Source organism: Macaca mulatta, chromosome X (genome assembly GCF_049350105.2).
Source record: "Macaca mulatta isolate MMU2019108-1 chromosome X, T2T-MMU8v2.0, whole genome shotgun sequence".
NCBI classification, from domain to species: domain Eukaryota; kingdom Metazoa; phylum Chordata; class Mammalia; order Primates; family Cercopithecidae; genus Macaca; species Macaca mulatta.
Window position 1 is genome coordinate 122186551 of NC_133426.1, and position 7380 is coordinate 122193930.

The 7380-nt window shown below is 43.9% G+C and overlaps 1 pseudogene; it reads left to right on the plus strand.

Annotated features, from left to right (window-relative positions):
* Window positions 1-2060: 2060 nt before the first annotated feature.
* Window positions 2061-5366, plus strand: LOC144338500 (PHD finger-like domain-containing protein 5A pseudogene; annotated as a pseudogene).
* Window positions 5367-7380: the final 2014 nt, after the last annotated feature.

Consider the following 7380-nt stretch of genomic DNA (forward strand, 5'->3'; position numbering starts at 1 on the left):
CTTAAATACGCACAAAGGTCTCTCATTTATTTTAAGCAGAATGTCTGCTAATTCTGTAAGAATATATGTGTGACTTGAATGGTTTGCATCTCATTAATATTTAATGGATTTGGCTGATCATTCTCCCTTGATCACACACTATTCTCCAGCTACTGCCACTTTTCTCTACTCTCCCTTCCATAAAAACTTCAAAAATTAGTCTTTATTTATTTATTTATTTATTTATTTATTTATTTTTGAGACAGAATCTTGCTCTGTCACCCAGGCTGGAGTGCAATGTGGCATGATCTCGGCTCACTGCAACCTCCGCCTCCCCGGTTCAAGAGATCCTCCTGCCTCAGCCTCCCAGGGTGGCTGAGATTACAGGTGCATACCAGCACATTGGGCTAATTTTGGTATTTGTTTTAGTAGACACGGGGTTTCACCATGTTGGCCAGGCTGGTCTCGAACTCCTGACCTCTAGTGATTCGCCCACCTTGGCCTCGTAAAGTGCTGAGATTACAGATGTGAGCCACCTCACCTGGCCTGAAATTAGTCTCTACTTTCTATTTCCATTTCCTCTACTCTCAATCTCTCTTGGATCCACTATAATTAGGTATTTTTCCCTATGTGAACAATCATATAGCATGTATCAGAAATTGTGGGTGCCCAGTGACCATTAAGTTCATATGAGAGAAGAAAGGTTGAATACTAATGAGCTAAGCATCCTTTTTTTGTTTGTTTTTGTTTTTGTTTTTGTTTTTGTTTGCTTGTTTTTGGAGACTGAGTCTCGCTCTGTCGCCCAGGCTGGAGAGCAGTGGCGAGATCTCGGCTCACTGCAAGCTCCCACCTCCCAGGTTCACGCCATTCTCCTGCCTCAGCCTCCCGAGTAGCTGGGACTACAGGCACCCACCACCACGCCCGGCTAATTTTTTCTATTTTTTAGTAGAGACGGAGTTTCACCGTATTAGCCAGGATGGTCCCGATCTCCTGACCTCGTGATCCGCCCATCTCGGCCTCCCAAAGTGCTGGGATTACAGGCCTGAGCCACCGCACCCAGCCTAGCATCCATATTTTTAGGTTAAAAAATCATAACTGCAAAGGAGGGAAATAATAAAGCAGAAAATAATAAAATAGGAAACACATGATAAAGCAGATGAATAAACCAAAATTTGGCTCATTGAAAACCTTAATGAAATGTATAAACTTTAGCAAAATTGATCACGAAAGAAGAGAAAAAGAATGAAAAGCATTAAAAATAAAAAAGGTCGGGCGTGGTGGCTCACGCCTGTAATTCACTACTTTGGGGACGCCAAAGTGGGAGGATTGCTTGAGTCCAGGAGTTTGAGACCAGCCTGGGCAATATACTTCATCTCTACAAAAGATGTGGAAAAATTAGCCTAGTGTGGTGGCATAGGCCTGTAGTTCAGCTATTCAGGAGGTGGAGGTGGGAGGATCATTTGAGAATAGAAGGCAGAGGTTACTATAAGCCAAGATCACTGTACTGCACCGCAGCCTGGGCAACAGAGGAAGACTTTGTCTCAAAAATAAAATTAATTGAAGTTAAAAAAATTTTTTAAGTAGATATGCAGATAACTGGTAATAAAAAGATATGAGAAACTCATGATAGGCTGGGCACGGTGGCTCACACCTGTAATCTGAGCACTTTGGGAGGCGGAGGCAGGCAGATGGCTTCAAGTCGGGAGTTCGAGACCAGCCTGATCAACATGGCAAAACCCAGTCTCTACAAAAAATACAAAAATTAGCCAGGTATGGTGGCACACATCTGTAATCCCAGCAACTTGGGAGGCTGAGGCAGGAGAATCGCTTGAACCCAGGAAGCGGAGGTTGCAGTGAGCCGAGATCATGCCACTGCATTCCAGCCTGGATAACAGAGCAACACTCTGTCTAAAAAAAAAAAAAAAAACCATGATAAAATTGCAAACTTGAATGAAGTGGGCAAATAACTAGAAATGCAATATACTGTAAAAGACTCAATAAGTAATAAAAAATGTGAACAGTTTCATAAGTCAAAATTTTCATCTGTATTAAAAATCTTCCGGCCGGGCGCGGTGGCTCAAGCCTGTAATCCCAGCACTTTGGGAGGCCGAGACGGGTGGATCACGAGGTCAGGAGATCGAGACCATCCTGGCTAACACGGTGAAACCCCGTCTCTACTAAAAAAATACAAAAACAAACTAGCCGGGCGAGGTGGCGGGTGCCTGTAGTCCCAGCTACTCGGGAGGCTGAGGCGGGAGAATGGCGTGAACCCGGGAGGCGGAGCTTGCAGTGAGCTGAGATCCGGCCACCGCACTCCAGCCTGGGTGACAGAGCGAGACTCCGTCTCAAAAAAAATAAATAAAATAAAAATAAAAATAAAAATCTTCCAACAAAGAAAAACATGGCGACCATATGATTCTACTATTGAATTTTGCCATTCAAAAAATAATAATAATTCTCACGCTGGGCGTGGTGGTTCACACCTCTAATCCCAGCACTTTGGGAGGCCAAGGCAGGTGGATCACCTGAGGTCAGGAGTTCGAGACCAGCCTAACCAACATAGTGAAACTCCATCTCTACTAAAAATACAAAATGAGCTGGGCCTGGTGGCGCATGTCTGTAATCCCAGCTACTCAATAGGCTGAGGCAGGACAGTCACTTGAACCTGGGAGGCAGAGGTTGCAGTGAACCAAGATTGCACCATTGCAGTCCAGCCTGGGCAACAAGAGCAAAATTCCGTCTCTTAATTAATTAATTAATCTCATCTTTAACGAAATCTTTCAAAGTTTCAAAGTCTGGAAAGACAGGTGAAAGTCCACGCCTCACTTCATCAGGCTAACATGTAACCTTGTTAACAAAACCAGAAAAGGAAAGTATTAGAAAAGAATTACAGGGTAATCAGACTTATACTTGTAAAAATTCTAAACAATATTGGCAAACCTACTGCAGAAACACTTTTTATTATAAAAAGTGATGTGAAGTACATCATGACCAGAGTGGTCAGAATAAGTATTGGCTAAAGTTCGAAATGCAGCAGTTAATGGTTTAGAGGAATCGCTCTGCTGTGGAATCCTAGACATCTTGCACATCTCCTCATAGACCTTATATGCAACGTGCAACCACATTCTGACCCAAAACTTGCCTAGAACATGGAAAGATAGAGTCTTCTAAAGAGCTGTCACAAGGATATTTCTGTTCTCTCTCCTTACCTTGTGAGAGACGCCCTATATTGTGGGAGGCTGCTATGAGCAGTTTTTCATTCAATTTTCTCGTTCCAATGAAACATGGGATTTTCCACCTTAATCTCTTTTAAGGTACAGTGGAAGTCCATAAGACCACTTAGTTGCATTCTAGAGTTGGCTCTTCAGCAACATAGTGACCTACCACTCCTGTTGTCTGTTGCTTGGCCCTCTGGTTCAATATTTTCCTGTGGAACTGGGGTTGCACAGAGCTAAGACCATGCTGATTGTTTTTGCAGTCTGTATAAGTAACACATTGTCTGAATCTTTTAGGGCTCATTGTCTCTTTATTAGCCAAATCTGTAGAAGTGTGATAAGCCTACCTAGCAGCTGTTATCAGCTGGTGCTTAGGAAATGCTTGATTTCTTGACACATGATGATGGGAAAGTCTGGGAGTGGTGGCTCAAGCCTGCAGTCCCAACAATTTGGGAGATTGAAGTGGGAGGATCGATTGAGCCCAGGAGTTCGAGAACAGCCTGGGCAACATGGCGAGACTCCATCTCTACTAAAAAATACAAAAATTAGCTGGGCATGGTGGTGCCAGCCTAGAGTTCTACCTACTCTGGAGGCTGAGGCAGGAGGGTCACCTGAGCCCAAGAGGTGGAGGTTGCAGTGAGCTGAGATCATGCTACTGCACTCCAACCTGGGTGACAGAATGAGACCCTGTCTCAAAAAAAAAAAAAAGGCCAGGTGTGGTGGCTCACGCCTGTAATCCCTGCACTTTGGGAGGCTGAGGTGGGCGGATCACAAGGTCAGGAGTTTGAGACCAGCCTGGCCAACGTGTTGAAACCCTGTCTCTACTAAAAATACAAAAATTAGCCGGGCATGGTGGTGCATACCTGTAATCCCAGCTACTTGGGAGGCTGAGGTGGGAGAATTGCTTGAATCCGGGAGGCGGAAGTTGCAGTTAGCCGAGATTGTGCCACTCCAGCATGGATGACAGAGCAAGACTCCATCTCAAAAAAAAAAAAAAGGAAAAAGAAAAAGGTTAATATCTAAAAGGCAAAATTATAAATTTACTTAAATATATGGGAGACATGGGAGCTATGGATAAATATCATCTGGATTTGATCATTTGCTACAAGCAGGCTGCTATGTGAAAAATGTGATGGCAAGTGTGTGATTTGTGACTCCTATAGGTGCATCCTTGTACCCTGATGTGCATAGGTGATGAATGTAAGTATAGATTTTACCAGGGGCATTGCGTGATCTGTGGAGGCCCTGGGGTCTCCGATGCCTATTATTGTAAGGAGCTCACCATCCAGGAGAAGGATAGAGATGTCTGCCCAAAGACTGCCAATTTGGGGATCACTAAGACCTCTTCTATGAATGCAAAAAATGTGACTTCAAGAAGAGGTGATTGGTGGGTGGCAAGAGGTGATTGTTGGTTGGCCCCTTCCTCCTCCACATCAAGCTGCTACAGCCGGCAAAAAAGACGGCTACTACTAGCAGCAGAAAGGGAGCGGAGCCCAGAGTATCACCAGAAGTGCCTGCTAGTGTACCAACACCTTGCCACTCCTTCCTCTCTCTTCACCCAGATGTGTGATAGGGATGGAAAAGAATTCCCCACAGAGCACTCTGGTACATTATTGTCAGAGAAAAATTGATAGATTCGTTCATGGTTTCTTTTGAACTTGAGAAGCAAAGCTCTGTTCTCCATACTGATATGTTCACCCTAAAACAATATCTTCTAAAAAGAGACAGTATTTCAGTCTTCTGCTTGAGGAGTTGACTGTGAAGCTATGCCCAGTGAAAAATGTGTTCTTGCAGCAGCTCTGGTGGAAGTTGTCCTTGAAAAACCTTTGGTGTGTGGTAGGAAGTTATCAGATCAACAAATGTGGACATTTAATCTTGTAACACTTACCAGGTGGTGCTGGTTTCATGTTATTTTCCTTCTGAGAAATTGGAAGTCCTTCTGTTGCTATTATATTAATAAAATTGGTGTTTACTTTCTGGTAAAACAATAAATATGCAGGAGAATATCTTGCTAACATTGGAGGTAGAGAAAGATTTCTTAAACAATACACAAAATTCACAAGCTGTAAATACTAAAATTTACATTTTTGTCTGTATTTACATTTTCTCTTCTTCAAAAGACATTATGGAAATAGTGACAGGACAAGGCAAAAACTGAAAGGATATATTTTCAAATAAACTCCAAAGGATTAGTATTCAAAATATAAAACGAGCCGGGCATGGTGGCTCACGCCTGTAATCCCAGCACTTTGGGAGGCCAAGGCGGGCAGATCACCTGAGGTCAGGAGTTTGAGACCAGCCTGGCGAACATGGTGAAACATCTGTCTCTACTAAAAATACAAAAAAAAAAAAAAAAAAAAAATGAGCCAGGCATGACAGCTCACGCCTGTAGTCCCAGCTACTCAGGAGGGGCACGAGAATTGCTTGAACCCGGCAGGCAGAAGTTGCAGTGAGCCAAGATCACACCATTGCACCCTAGCCTGGGCATCAGAGTGAGACTTGGTCTCAAACAAACAAAAAAAAAGACCAACTGATAGAAAAAACGGGAAAAACCCAGCCTGGGCAACATGGCAAAACCCCATCTCATATGTATGTGTGTGTGTGTGTGTGTGTGTGTATTTATATATTTAGTTGGGCGTAGTGGCACGCACCTGTACCCCAGCTACTTGGGAGGCTGAGGTGAGAGAATTGCTTGAACCAGGGAGGTTGAGGCTGCAGTGAGCTGTGATTGCACCATTGCACTCCAGCCTGAGCAATGGAGTGGGAATCCATCTCAAAAAATAAAAAGCAAAGAAAGAAAAGAAATGGGTAAAAAATTTGAATAAGGTCATTATAAAAGAAAGAGAAGGCCGGGCATGGTGGTTTATGCCTGCAATCCCAACACTATGGGAGGCTGAGGCAGGCGGATCACCTGAGGTCAGGAGTTTGAGACCAGCCTGGCCTACATGGTGAAACCCTGTCTCTACTAAACATACAAAAACATCAGCCAGCCGGGGTGGCACGTGCCTATAGTTCCAGCTACTTGGGAGGCTGAGGCAGGAGAATAGCTTGAACCCAGAAGGTGGAGGTTGCAGTGAGCCGAGATCACACCACTGCACTTCAGCCTGGACAACAGAGTGACACTCCATCTCAAAAAAAAAAAAGAAGAAAGAAAGAAAAAATAAAAGAAACATAGATGGCAAAAAAAAAAAAAAAAAAAAACTTTCTGAGAAGCCAGTTATAATTTACTTTAATAGAAAGTTTTGACCAGGCGTGGTGGCTCACGCCTGTAATCCCAGCACTTTGGAAGGCCGAGTTGGGCAGATCACGAGGTCAGATCGAGACCATCCTGGCTAACATGGTGAAACCCTGTCTCTACCAAAAATACAAAAAACTTAGCTGGGCGTGGTGATGGTGTGAACCCGGGAGGCGGAGCTTGTGGTGAGCCTAGATAGCGCCACTGTACTCCAGCCTGGGCAACAGTGCAAGACTGTCTCAGAAAAAAAAAGAAAGAAAAGAAAAGAAAGTTTTATCTGCTTGTCTTTGTCCATTTTGTGCTCATGAGAAAATTGTTTAACTTAGGAATCAGAGAAATATAAATCAAAGCTCAGTAACATATTAGAAGAAAATGAAAACTCTGAGGCCCTGCACGGTGGCTCACGCCTGTAATCCCAGCACTTTGGGAGGCTGAGGCGGGCAGATCACTTGAGGTAGGGAGTTCGAGACCAGCCTGACCAACATGGAGAAACCCTGTCTCTATTAAAAATACAAAATTAGCCGGGTGTAGTGGCACATGCCTGTAATCCCAGCTACTCGGGAGGCTGAGTAAGGAGAATCACTTGAACCTGGGAGGCGGACGTTGTGGTGAGCCAAGATCGCGCCAATGCACTCCAGCCTGGGCAACAAGAGCTAAATTCCGTCCAAAAAAAAAAAAAGAAAGAAAAGAAAGTGAAAACGAAAACTCTGATAATATAAAGTATTGGCTAAGATGTGGCACAATAGGAAGACTTATATTCTCTGATGGCAGTGCAAATTTGTACAACTACTATGGAAATACATTGACATTATCTACTAAACTTGAAAGTGAGCATACCAGCTGGGCACGGTGGCTCACATCTGTAATGCCAGCACTTTGGGAGGCTGAGGTGGGGTGATCACGAGGTCAGGAGATTGAGACCATCCTGGCCAGCATGGTGAAACCCAGTTT